Here is a 15,047-nt window from a genome sequence, read left to right on the forward strand (position 1 = left end):
CTTGTGATCGGTTTCCAGCTCAAATTTGAGGCCAAACAGGTACTGATGCATTTTCTTTACCCCGAACACACACGCTAATGCCTCTTTCTCAATCATGCTGTAGGCCCTCTCGGCCTTCGACAAGCTCCTGGAGGCATAGGCGACGGGTTGCAACTTCCCTGCAACGTTAGCTTGTTGTAATACACACCCGACTCCGTACGACGACGCATCACATGCTAGCACAAGTCTTTTACACGGGTTATACAATACAAGCAGCTTGTTGGAGCATAAAATGTTTCTGTCTTTCTCAAAAGCAATTACTTGTTTTTTCCCCATACCCAGTTCTCACCTTTGCGCAATAACACATGTAGGGGCTCTAAGAGGGTGCTCAACCCCGGTAGGAAGTTACCAAAATAGTTGAGGAGTCCCAGGAACGACCGCAGCTCCGTGATGTTCTGTGGCCTGGGCGCGTTCCTGATAGCCTCTGAATTGGCATCTGTGGACCGAATGCCGTCCGCCGCGATCTTTCTCCCCAAAAACTCCACTTCTGTTGTCATGAAGACGCATTTCGGCCTCTTCAGCCGCAGTCCTACGCGATCCAGTCGCTGGAGGAGCTCCTCCAGGTTTTGTAGGTGCTCGGCGTAGTCACGACCCGTGACTAATATGTAGTCCTGAAAAACCACCATGCGTGGTACCGACTTGAGTAGGCTCTCCATGTTTCTCTGGAAGATCGCTGCAGCCGACCGAATTCCAAACGGGCATCTGTTGTAGATGAACAGTCCCTCGTGCGTGTTGATGCAGGTAAGGCCCTTCGAAGACTCCTCCAGCTCCTGCGTCCTGCAGGCCGAAGTCAGGTCGAGCTTGGTGAATATCTTGCCTCCTGCCAGCATCGCAAATGGGTCGTCTGTCTGAGGTAGCGGGTATTGGTCCTGTAGTGAGAAACGATTAATAGTTACTTTATAATCACCGCAAATCCTGACCATACATAAGAACATAAGAATTAGGAACAGGAATAGGCCATCTAGCCCCTCGAGCCTGCTCCGCCATTCAATAAGATCATGGCTGATCTGGCCATGGACTCAGCTCCACTTACCCGCCCGCTCCCCGTAACCCTTAATTCCCTTATTGGTTAAAAATCTATCTATCTGTGACTTGAATACATTCAATGAGCTAGCCTCAACTGCTTCCTTGGGCAGAGAATTCCACAGATTCACAACCCTCTGCGAGAAGAAATTACTTCTCAACTCGGTTTTAAATTGGCTCCCCCGTATTTTGAGGCTGTGCCTCCTAGTTCTAGTCTCCCCTACCAGTGGAAACAACCTTTCTGCCTCTATATTATCTATCCCTTTCATTATTTTAAATGTTTCTGTAAGATCACCCCTCATCCTTCTGAACTCCAACGAGTAAAGACCCAGTCTACTCAATCTATCATCATAAGGTAACCCCCTCATCTCCGGAATCAGCTTAGTGAATCGTCTCTGTACACCCTCCAAAGCCAGTATATCCTTCCTTAAGTAAGGTGACCAAAACTGCACGCAGTACTCCAGGTGCAGCCTCACCAATACAGTTGCAGGAGGATCTCCCTGCTTTTGTACTCCATCCCTCTCGTAATGAAGGCCAACATTCCATTCGCCTTCCTGACTACCTGCTGCACCTGCAAACTAACTTTTTGGGATTCATGCACAAGGACCCCCAGGTCCCTCTGCACCGCAGAATGTTGTAATTTCTCCCCATTCAAATAATATTCCCTTTTACTGTTTTTTTTCCCAAGATGGATGACCTCACACTTTCCGACATTGTATTCCATCTGCCAAATCTTAGCCCATTCGCTTAACCTATCTAAATCTCTTTGCAGCCTCTCTGTGTCCTCTACACAACCCACTTTCCCACTAATCTTTGTGTCATCTGCAAATTTTGTTACACTACACTCTGTCCCCTCTTCCAGGTCATCTATGTATATTGTAAACAGTTGTGGTCCCAGCACCGATCCCTGTGGCACACCACTAACCACCGATTTCCAACCCGAAAAGGACCCATTTATCCTGACTCTCTGCTTTCTGTTAGCCAGCCTATTCTCTATCCATGTTAATACATTTCCTCTGACTCCGCGTACCTCTATCTTCTGCAGTAACCTTTTGTGTGGCACCTTATCGAATGCCTTTTGGAAATCTTAATACACCACATCCATTGGTACACCTCTATCCACCATGCTCGTTATATCCTCAACGAATTCCAGTAAATTAGTTAAACATGATTTCCCCTTCATGAATCATAGAAACATAGAAAATAGGTGCAGGAGTAGGCCATTCAGCCCTTCTAGCCTGCACCGCCATTCAATGAGTTCATGGCTGAACATGCAACTTCAGTACCCCATTCCTGCTTTCTCGCCATACCCCTTGATCCCCCTAGTAGTAAGGACTACATCTAACTCCTTTTTGAATATATTTAGTGAATTGGCCTCAACAACTTTCTGTGATAGAGAATTCCACAGGTTCACCACTCTCTGGGTGAAGAAGTTTCTCCTCATCTCGGTCCTAAATGGCTTACCCTTTATCCTTAGACTGAGACCCCTGGTTCTGGACTTCCCCAACATTGGGAACATTCTTCCTGCATCTAACCTGTCTAAACCCATCAGAATTTTAAACCTTTCTATGAGATCCCTTCTCATTCCTCTGAGCTCCAGTGAATACAAGCCCAGTTGATCCAGTCTTTCTTGATATGTCAGTCCCGCCATCCCGGGAATCAGTCTGGTGAACCTTCGCTGCACTCCCTCAATAGCAAGAATGTCCTTCCTCAAGTTAGGAGACCAAAACTGTACACAATACTCCAGGTGTGGCCTCACCAAGGCCCTATACAACTGTAGCAACACCTCCCTGCCCCTGTACTCAAATCCCCTCGCTATGAAGGCCAACACGCCATTTGCTTTCTTAACCGCCTGCTGTACCTGCATGCCAACCTTCAATGACTGATGTACCATGACACACAGGTCTCGTTTCACCTCCCCTTTTCCTAATCTGTCACCATTCAGATAATAGTCTGTCTCTCTCTGTTTTTACCACCAAAGTGGATAACCTCACATTTATCCATATTATACTTCATCTGCCATGCATTTGCCCACTCACCTAATCTATCCAAGTCACTCTGCAGCCTCATAGCATCCTCCTCGCAGCTCATACTGCCACCTAACTTAGTGTCGTCCGCAAATTTGGAGATACTACATTTAATCTCCTCATCTAAATCATTAATGTACAATGTAAACAGCTGTGGCCCCAGCACAGAACCTTGCGGTACCCCACGAGTCACTGCCTGCCATTCTGAAAAGTACCCATTTACTCCTACTCTTTGCTTCCTGTCTGTCAACCAGTTGTCAATCCACGTCAGCACACTACCTCCAATCCCATGTGCTTTAACTTTGCACATTAATCTCTTGTGTGGGACCTTGTCGAAAGCCTTCTGCAAGTCCAAATACACCACATCAACTGGTTCTCCCTTGTCCACTCTACTGGAAACATCCTCACAAAATTCCAGAAGATTTGTCAAGCATGATTTCCCTTTCACAAATCCATGCTGACTTGAACCTATCATGTCATCTCTTTCCAAATGCGCTGCTATTACATCCTTAATAATTGATTCCATCATTTTAACCACTACCGATGTCAAGCTGACCGGTCTATAATTCTCTGTTTTCTCTCTCCCTCCTTTTTTAAAAAGTGAGGTTACATTGGCTACCCTCCACTCCATAGGAACTGATCCAGAGTCTATGGAATGTTGGAAAATGACTGTCAATGCATCCGCTATTTCTAAGGCCACCTCCTTAAGTACTCTGGGATGCAGTCCATCAGGCCCTGGGGATTTATCGGCCTTCAATCCCATCAATTTCCCCAACACAATTTCCTGACTAATAAGGATCTCCCTCAGTTCCTCCTTCTTACTTGACCTTCTAACCCCTTTTATATCCGGAAGGTTGTTTGTGTCCTCCTCAGTGAATACCGAACCAAAGTACTTGTTCAATTGGTCTGCCATTTCTTTGTTCCCTGTTATGACTTCCCCTGATTCTGACTGCAGGGGACCTACGTTTGTCTTTACTAACCTTTTTCTATTTACATATCTATAGAAACTTTTGCAGTCCGTCTTAATGTTCCCTGCAAGCTTCCTCTAGTACTCTATTTTCCCTGCCCTAATCAAACCCTTTGTCCTCCTCTGCTGAGTTCTAAATTTCTCCCAGTCCCCGGGTTCACTGCTATTTCTGGCCAATTTGTATCTGCTGCGTCTGCTTGATTGCACTATTCCTATCTAGATGTCCCGATATTTCTTCCTCAATGATAGCTTCAAGCATTTTCCCCACTACAGATGTTAAACTAACCGGCCTATAGTTACCTGCCTTTTGCCTGCCCCCTTTTTTAAACAGAGGCGTTACATTAGCTGCTTTCCAATCCGCTGGTACCTCCTCAGAGTCCAGAGAATTTTGGTAGATTATAACAAATGCATCTGCTATAACTTCCGCCATCTCTTTTAATACCCTGGGATGCATTTCATCAGGACCAGGGGATTTGTCTACCTTGAGCCCCATTAGCCTGTCCAGCACTACCCCCCCTAGTGATAGTGATTATCTCAAGGTCCTCCCTTCCCACATTCCCGTGACCAGCAATTTTTGGCATGGTTTTTGTGTCTTCCATTGTGAAGACCGAAGCAAAATAATTGTTTAAGGTCTCAGCCATTTCCACATTTCCCATTATTAAATCCCCCTTCTCATCTTCTAAGGGACCAACATTTACTTTAGTCACTCTTTTTTGTTTTATATATCGGTGAAAGCTTTTACTGTCTGTTTTTATGTTTTGCGCAAGTTTACTTTCGTAATCTATCTTTCCTTTCTTTATTGCTTTCTTAGTCATTCTTTGCTGTCATTTAAAATTTTCCCAATCTTCTAGTTTCCCACTAACCTAGGCCACCTTATACGCATTGGTTTTTAATTTGATACTCCTTTATTTCCTTGGTTATCCACAGTTGGCTATCCCCTCTCTTACCGCCCTTCTTTTTCACTGGAATATATTTTTGTTGAGCACTATGAAAAAGCTCCTTAAAAGTCCTCCACTGTTCCTCAATTGTGCCACTGTTTAGTCTGTGTTTCCAGTCTACTTTAGCCAACTCTGCCCTCATCCCACTGTAGTCCCCTTTGTTTAAGCATAGTACGCTCATTTGAGACACTACTTCCTCACCCTCAATCTGTATTACAAATTCAACCATACTGTGATCACTCATTCCGAGAGGATCTTTTTCAATGAGATTGTTTATTATTCCTGTCTCATTACACAGGACCAGATCGAAGATAGCTTGCTCCCTTGTAGGTTCTGTAACATACTGTTCTAAGAAACAATCCCGTATGCATTCTATGAATTCCTCCTCCAGGCTACCCCGTGCGATTTGATTTGACCAATCGATATGTAGGTTAAAATCCCCCATGATTACTGCCGTTCCTTTTTCACATGCCTCCATTATTCCCTTGATTATTGTCCGCCCCCACTGTGAAGTTATTATTTGGGGGCCTATAAACTGCACCCACCAGTGACTTTTTCCCCTTACTATCTCTAATCTCCACCCACAAAGATTCAACATTTTGTTCATTAGAGCCAATATCATCTCTCACAACTACCCTGATATCATCCTTTATTAACAGAGCTACCCCACCTCCTTTTCCTTCTTGTCTATCTTTCCGAATTGTCAGATACCCCTGTATGTTTAATTCCCAGTCTTGGCCACCCTGCAACCACGTTTCTGTAATGGCCACTAAATCATACCCATTTGTAATGATTTGTGCCGTCAACTCATTTACTTTATTTCGAATGTTGCGTGTGTTTATGTAGAGTGTTTTTATCCTCGTTTTTAAACCATGATTTTTAGTTTTGACCCCTCCTGCAGCCCCTTTATATTCATACATATTGTCCCTTCCTATCACCTTGTGGTTTACACTTGTGCCCCGCAGACTGTGAGGAGGACCGCTCTCCTTTTTGCAGCGCTTCCTTCTCCGTCCAGCTCGTTGGCCACAAAGTACTGGTCTAGCCGTTCGACATAGGCTTCCAAGTCCTCACCCTCCGAGAACTTCTCCAGCATGCCCACAGTTTGCTGCGTCTTTGTGTTGGATTCGTATACTCGTCGCCAGTTATTGTGTTCCGAACACAGATGAGACTGCACACAGGGAGGTTAAAGTAACAGTGACCTCAGTCTTTATTAAGACAGTCCAGGGTGAGGAACAGGCCTTAGGGGCCGGCTTATATACAGTGCTCCGAAGGGATGCTGGGATCCCTTGGGACTTCAGGGGATGAGCTCCCTGGTGGCGGAACATGGGAGTGCATGCTTTACAGATACACAACAGATATAGTCTCAGAATAAGGGGACCGCCCATTTAAAACAGAAATGAGGAATTTCTTATCTCAGAGGTTTGTAAATCTGTGGAATTCTCTATCCCAGAGAGCTGTGGAAGCTGGGACATTGAATAAATTTAAGGCGGAGATTGACAGATTTTTGAGCGATAAGGGAGTAAAGGGTTATGGGGAGTGGGCAGGAAGTGGAGCTGAGTCCATGATCAGATCAGCCATGATCGTATTAAATGGCGGAGCAGGCTCGAGGGGCCAGGTGGCCTACTCCTGCTCCTATTTCTTATGTTCTTATGAGTAGAATTGCTCCCAGTGTGAGATTAAATAGACTGAGCGGAATCCCTCCCTGAATGCAGAAATATAGAAGTATCAGTGCCCCTCCTGAATCAGTGCAGTGTTCTTGATAAATAAACTGAAGGGGTCAGAATGTAGAGTGCTGCGTATTAGAATTCATCAAACTAGAGTTACTGTGCCCCGCTCACCAGCCTACTCCACCCTGAATGAATGGTGCAGGGTTAACCTGTCGCTTCCCAATTCAGCAGTACACCATTCATAAAGAATGTAAGAAATAGGAGCAGGAGTAGGCCATATGGCCCCTCGAGCCTGGTCTGCCATTTAATACCATCATGGCTGATCCGATCATGGACTCAGGTCCACTTCCCTGCCCGCACCCCATAACCCCTTAATCCCTTATCGGTTAAGAAACTGTCTATTTCTGTCTTAAATTTATTCAATGACCCGGCTTCTACAGCTCTCTGAGGCAGTGAATTCCACAGATCCACAACCCTCTGAGAGAAGAAATTCCTCCTCATCTCAGTTTTAAATGGGTGGCCCCTTATTCTAAGACTATGCCCCCTCGTTCTAGTCTCCCCCATCAGTGGAAGCATCCTCTCTGCATCCACCTTGTCGAGCCCCCTCATAAGCTTATACGTTTCGATAAGATCACCTCTCATTCTTCTGAATTCCAATGAGTCGAGGCCCAACCTACTCAACCTTTCCTCAAGTCAACCCCCTCATCTCCGGAATCAACCGAGTGAACCTTCTCTGAACTGCCCCCAAAGCAAGTATATCCTTTCGTAAATATGGAAACCAAAACTGCACGCAGTGTTCCAGGTGTGGCCTCACCAATTCCCTGTATAACTGTAGCAAGACTTCCCTGCTTTTATACTCCATCCCCTTTGCAATAAAGGCCAAGATACCATTGGCCTTCCTGATCACTTGCTGTACCTGCATACTAACCTTTTGTGTTTCATGCATATATACCCCCAGGTCCCGCTGTACTGCAGCACTTTGCAATCTTTCTCCAATTAAATAATAACTTGCTCTTTGATTTTTTTTTCCTGCCAAAGTGCACGACCTCCCACTTTCCAACATTATACTCCATCTGCCAAATTTTTGCCCACTCACTTAGCCTGTCTATGTCCTTTTGCAGATTTTTTGTGTCCTCCTCACACATTGCTTTTCCTCCCATCTTTGTATCATCAGCAAACTTGGCTTCGTTACACTCAGTCCCTTCTTCCAAGTCGTTAATATAGTTTGTAAATAGTTGGGGTCCCAGCACTGATCCCTGCGGCACCCCACTAGTTAATGGTTGCCAACCCGAGAATGAACCATTTATCCCGACTCTCTGTTTTCTGTTCGTTAGCCAATCCTCTATCCATGCTAATATATTATCCCCAACCCCGTGAACTTTTATCTTGTGCAGTTACCTTTTATGTGGCACCTTGTCAAATGCCTTCTGGAAGTCCAAATACACCACATCCACTGGTTCTCCCTTATCCACCCTGTTCGTCACATGCATGTCCCTTCCTGAATGATGTATTATAGAGTTACATAGGATGGTATCTTCACGTTGCAGGGCGTGTAGTTTTGGGAGCGGGCCGTCTGTTAAAAGGGCTGAAATTGACAGTGCGTCGGGATCCCAGCTTCTCAGGAGAGGTGGGTGACCTCATTGAGATAGTTGACTGCTCATTGAGACACCCTTAACTGCCTTTTTAATGTGGGGTTTTAACTTTAACTGTTTGCACATGGGATTCCCATCATCATAGGTGTTACGTTCATAATAAAGGCTGAAACTGAGTCCCGTAAGCAGTGAGTAAGTGTAACCTTAGCTGCTTTAATTAGATTCCAGAGTGCAGGTATCTCGTGGGTGGCCAGCTTATGTACAGTGCTCCCAAGGGATGCTGGGATCCCTTGGGACTCCAACAGGTAGGCCCCCTGGTGGTGGTGTGATGCAGGTTGCCAAGGGTTAAATACATAACAATCGGAGTCCTTCGAAATCGAGGAGCGGAAGCAAGTCTTCCAAGAGTGAGTTCTCAGGTGACTGAACAGTCCAATACGGGAATTACAGTCTCTGTCACAGGTGGGACAGACAGTGGTTGAGGGAAGGGAGGGTGGGACAGGTTTGCCGCACGCTCCTTCCGCTGTCTGCGCCTGGTTTCTGCATGCTCACGGGATTCACGGACATCGGGAAGCTCGCCTATGAAGGGGAGGTGGGAGGGAGCTCAGAGGCCATTGTGCGAGCCCGTTCAGGGGCAGCTGGATAAAAACACACATGCTTCTGCGTTACACCACTTCCTTGGCTAAGGGAAAGACTTGCGGACACCATTTTGGGCAGAGATTTCGCTGTCAGCATTTTGCAGGTGATTTCTGCAAACCTCAGAAGGCACTCTCACCACATTGCTAGTCACTATCAGAGGGATTGGGCCTCTGACTTTACCTGACATCTACTGCATCAGCATGGGTGTCGCTTATGCTGTCTCATCTTTGACCCCAGAATCGAACCAAGATGAGCCCCAACACCAATAACATCAGCCACAGCGACCCGATGCTGCACAGAAAAGGGGATCAGCACAGGGCTTTTACATGTTTTTTATTCGTTCCTGGGATTTGGGCATCGCTGGCGATGCTGGCATTTATTGCCCATCCCTAATTGCCCTTGAGAAGGTGGTGGTGAGCCTCCTTCTTGAACTGCTGCAGTCCGTGTGGTGAAGGAGCTCCCACAGTGCTGTTAGGGAGGGAGTTCCAGGATTGTGACCCAGCGATGATGAAGGAACGGCCGATATATTTCCAGTTTAGGATGGTGTGTGACTGGGAGGGGAACGTGGAGGTGGTGGTGTTCCCATGCTCCTGCTGCCTTTGTCCTTCTAGGTGGTAGAGCTCGCGGGTTTGTGAGGTGCTGCCGAAGAAGCCTTGGCGAGTTGCTGCAGTGCATCTTGTAGATGGTACACACTGCAGCCACGGTGCGCCGGTGGTGGAGGGAGTGAGTGTTGAAGGTGGTGGATGGGGGGCCAATCAAGCGGGCTGCTTTCTCCTGGACTGACTGCACCATGCCGGAGGTGATACCCCCAACAGAGGGTTGTACAGCCAGAGGATGTGCTTCCTGGACATGATGGTGCAGCAGTGCTCCCAGAGGCTCAGGCTATCATGCGAGCTCATCACTTTCTGTAACAAGAAAGTGGCTGTCAAAGTCACCCCCACACTCAACTTCTTCGCCCCAGGTTCCTTCCAGGGATCTGCAGTAGAATTTTTCAATCGGCTGCCCACATGCAGATCCTGAGGAAGGCTCGGGATGGCCTCATAATGGCCCGATTTCATTAAGTTGCACCAGTGCACCCATCTGGCTCCCAGATGCTGAAACAACTCCCCGCCCCCCATGCCCACCATACCACAAAGCTGTCCTAAAAATGAATAAACCATTCCTGTCAAACAAACATCTAGTGCTCGAGGATAAATAATGTCTCACCATTCACTCCAAGTGGCATGGCCCAGGGTAGCAGGCAAAAATGGACAACACCGGAAAATAGTGCAAAGAAATACGTTTATGTGTGTCATAAATAGAACTTAAACTTAACACTAACATTTTGGTAAGCACCCCAAGTGGCTACCCTTGTACATCAAGGATTGTGTCTTTTTTTCTATTACGCGTGCTTCTACAAGGTGCAACCCCTGGGGCTTCAGCAGCGGTAGAAAGGGGCGGGGGGCCAAAGCAGAGAGAGAGAAAGGGGCGGGGCCCGGATTGGAGCGTGACAGGGGCGGGGCCCAGAGTGGAGAGAGAGAAAGGGGCGGGGCCCAGAGTGGAGTGAGAGAAAGGGCTGGGGCAATGAGAAATGGTTAATTAATAACCTTGTAGTAAAGGGGCCCTTAGGGAAGAGTGATCATAATATGATAGAATTTTATATTAAATTTGAGAGTGACCTAGTTACGTCCAAACAGGGGTCTTAAATCTGAACAAAGCAAGCTACATAGGCATAGGGGCAAGTTGGCTAAGATAGATTGGGAAACTACATTAAAAGATATGACAGTAGATAAGCAATGGCAAACATTTAAAGAAATAATTCAGAATACATAACAAATATACATTCCCTTAAGGAATAAAATCACCATGGGAAAAATAGTCCAACTGCGGCTAACAAGAGATGGTATTAGATTAACAAACATCGACCTCATTGCCTTATCAACCCGCTCTGTTACTGCAACAATAAATTCAATCAAGTTTGTTAAACACAAATTGCATTTAACAAATCCATGCTGACTTTCCTTAATTAATCCACACTTGTCCAAATTACTGTTAATTTTGTCTCTGATGGTAAGTACTTATCTTTTTAGCGTGGGTTTTCCCAGAGGCGATCAGTACTAGCGTTGACTGCCCCAGGCGCAAACCAATGTTGCAGTAGTTTCAGAAGCCAGCGTTAGGCCCATTATCAATGATCCCTGTAATACCCGGCCTCCTGTATGGCTCAGAGACATGGACCATGTACAGTAGGCACCTCAAGTCGCTGGAGAAATACCACCAACGATGTCTCCGTAAGATCCTGCAAATCCCCTGAGAGGACAGACGCACCAACGTTAGCGTCCTCGACCAGGCCAACATCCCCAGCAACAAAGCACTGACCACACTCGATCAGCTCCGCCGGCCGGGCCACATTGTCCGCATGACCGACACGAGACTCCCACAGCAAGCGCTCTACTCGGAACTCCTTCACGGCAAACGAGCCAAAGGTGGGCAAAGGAAAGGAAAGGTTTCAAGGACACCCTCAAAGCCTCCCTGACATCCCCACCGACACCTGGACGTCCCTGGCCAAAGTTCAGCCATAAACTCATTGAATGGCGGTGCAGGCTAGAAGGTCCGAATGGCCTACTCCTGCACCTATTTTCTATGTTTCTATGTTTCTAAGTGGAGGAAGTGCATCTGGGAGCACGCTGAGCACCTCGAGTCTCGTCGCCGAGAGCATGCAGATATCAAGTGCAGGCAGCGGAAGGAGCGTGCGGCAAACCAGTCCCACCCACCCCTTCCCTTAACGACTATCTGTCCCATCTGTGACAGGGACTGTGGTTCTCGTATTGGACTGTTCAGCCACCTAGGGACTCATTTTTAGAGTGGAAGCAAATCTTCCTCGATTCCGAGGGACTGCCGATGATGATGAATGGTCCCTGTCATTTTGTTTTGGTACCACGTAGCCCTATGCCCGGATTCGCTGGATCATTGTGCAGCCACGCAGCTTACAGGGAACATTATCGCTTATTTGCATGTACAAATGGCCTAACGCCTGCTTGAGACATGGGTAAAGGACACCTCTTGTTTTGCCTTTACTAAGATGGCGTCCAGCATGGCACCAAAAAACCAGGCGGCTACGGAACTGAATTTATCGCCTAAAATCGTTCCCAAAATAATGGAGATCCAAGGGTCTGGTGTGAATGGGGAACTGAAAGAAATTAATATTGGTAAAGAAATAGTACTTGAGAAACTAATGGGGCTGATTGGTTGCAATCTACCAAAATTCCCTGGATTCTGGAGTCCCAGCAGACTGGAAAACCACGAATGTAATGACCCTATTTGAGTATTAGTAATGGGGAACATGAAGATGACAGAAACTCTGAACAAATATTTTGTATCAGTCTTTACGGTAGAGGACACAAACAATATCCCAACAGTGGATAGTCAAGAGGCTATAGAGGGGGTAGGAACTTAACACAATCACAATCACTAAGGAGGTGGTACTCAGTAAGATAATGGGACTAAAGGCAGATAAATCCCCTGGACCTGATGGCTTGCATCCTCGGTTCTGAAGAGAAGTAGCGGCAGGGATAGTGGATGCATTGGTTGTAATTTACCAAAATTCCCTGGATTCTGGGAAGGTCCCAGCAGATTGTAAAACTGCAAATGTAACGCCCCTACTTAAGAAAGGAGGCAGACAAAAAGCAGGAAACTATAGACCAGTTAGCCTAACATCTGTGGTTGGGAAAATGTTGGAGTCCATTATTAAAGAAGCAGTAGCAGGACATTTGGAAAAGCAAAATTCGGTCAGGCAGAGTCAGCATGGATTTATGAAGTGGAAGTCATGTTTGACAAATTTGCTGGAATTCTTTGAGGATGTAACAAACAGGGTGGATAAAGGGGAACTAGTGAATGTGGTGTATTTGGACTTCCAGAAGGCATTCGATAAGGTTACTGCACAAGATAAGAGCTCATGGGGTTGTGGGTAATGGATAGAGGATTGGCTAACAAACAGAAAACAAAGAGTTGGGATAAATGGGTCATTTTCAGCTTGCCAAACTAACTAGTGGGGTGCCACAGGGATCAGTGCTGGGGCCCCAACTATTTATAATCTATAATCATGACTTGGATGAAGGGACCAAGTGTAATGTAGCCAAATTTGCTGTTGATACAAAGGAGCGTAAGCAAGTTGTGAAGAGGACACAAAGACTGAGAGGTGATCATATTGAAACATATAAGATTATGAGGGGTCTTGACAGGGTAGATGCAGAGAGGATGTTTCCCCTCGTGGGGGGTCTAGAACTAGGGGGCATAATCTTAGAATAAGGGCCCGCCCATTTAAAACTGAGATGAGGAGGAATTTCTTCTCTCAGAGGGTTGTAAATCTGTGGAATTCTCTGCCCCAGAGAGCTGTGGAGGCCGGGTCATTGACTATATTTAAGGTGGAGATAGAGAAATGTTTGAACGGTAGAGAGTAAAGGGTTATGGGGAGCGGGCAGGGAAGTGGAGCTGAGGCCAGGATCAGATCAGCCATGATGGTATTAAATAGTGGAGCAGGCTCGAGGGGCCGTATGACCTACTCCTGCTCCTATTTCTTATGCTCTTATAAAAGCCGTCAAATCCCCTGGTCCCGTCGGCCTTCTTTTTAGGGTTTTGAAAGAGGTGGCTGTAGCGATAGTGGATGCATTGGTTGTCATCTTTCAAAATTCCCTAAATTCTAGAATCGACCCAGCAGATTTGAATTAGCAAATATAACCCTGCTATTTAAGAAAGGAGGGCGAGAGAAAGCAAGGAACTTCAGACCAGTTAGCCTGACATCAGTCGTAGGGACAATGCTGGAATCCATTATTAAGAAAGTGGGTGTAGTTTATTTGGATTTTCAGAAGGCATTCAATATGGTGCCACACAAGAGTTATTACACAAAACTAGGTCCTATGGGGTTGGTACGGGGCGGGGGGGGGGGGGGGGTAATATATTGGCATAGATTGAGGATTGGTTAATGGACATGAAACAGAGAGAAGGAATAAACGGGTCATTTTCGGGTTGGCAGGCTGTAACTAGTGGGGTACCGCAAAGATCGGTGCTGGGGCCCCAGCTAGTCACAAGCTATATCAATGATTCAGATCAGGGGGCCGTGTGTAATGTATCCAAGTTTGCTGATGATCCAAAGCTAGGTGGGAAAGTAAGCTGTGAGGAGGACACAAAGGCCACGACTTTGCCTACCGAGCTGAGTCCAGGGCGACTGGCTTAAGTGGCAAGTTGTGACCCCGCGACCGGCTCCATCCCGCTCTGTGAAACTAATATTCCCTTGATGGAGCTCGTTAAGCCCACCCTGCGAGGTTCCCGGCCAATGAAAAGGAAGCAGGTCTGATGACGTAATTTGATGATGGTCATCAGCCGGTTTCTTTAAAGGGACCATGTCCACATTCATTTTGACAGTTGCGCTGTCAGTGTTCTACAGCATTGAGGTGCTGCAAACACGGGCAAGCACTGCACAGAGGGGCACGGCTGCACCCAGGCTCTCCCATCACTCCCTACAGATGCTTATGGAGGGAGTCACAGCACACAGGGAGGTTCTCTTACCTTCCAATGGACAGAAGAGACCTCGCCAGGCCACCAACACAGCCTGGTTGCACATTGCACAGAAGTTCACAAGCAGGGATGTGGTCAGGAGGACCAGGCTGCAGTGGCCCAAACCTTTCAACGATCTCATTAAATCACGAAACGTTACTGCAAAGCCACACTCAACCTCATCCTGCTGTGCCACTCATCACATCCCCATCACTGTGCCTTCCCTACCCTACTCCTGCTCATGCTTACACTAACTTACCTTGCATATCCACCCATCCCTCTCTCTATCTACATGATCACATCCCCCTCTCACTAGCCACCCCTCACACTCACCCTCATCTTAGTCCAATCATACCAACTAACAACACACAAGGGTAGGCACTTGGGTGTTTTATGCAATGTTCATGTAAAGTTTCTGTTGATGTGTTGCCAAACATTGAAATCTTTCTTTTCAACACTTTCCTACTTGGACAGATGTGTGTGCACCTTTGGAAATGGCTTAATGAATTGCAGTGAATGGTGAGACTTAACGGTGCCCCCCCCACCCCCGCAATGGTGGTGTGAAGGGAACGGCTTGGGTATTGCAGGAATGCTTTACGTTGTTGGTGTTGTGTGGTGCCAACCTGCCG

Source organism: Pristiophorus japonicus, chromosome 1 (assembly GCF_044704955.1).
Source record: "Pristiophorus japonicus isolate sPriJap1 chromosome 1, sPriJap1.hap1, whole genome shotgun sequence".
NCBI lineage: Eukaryota > Metazoa > Chordata > Chondrichthyes > Pristiophoridae > Pristiophorus > Pristiophorus japonicus.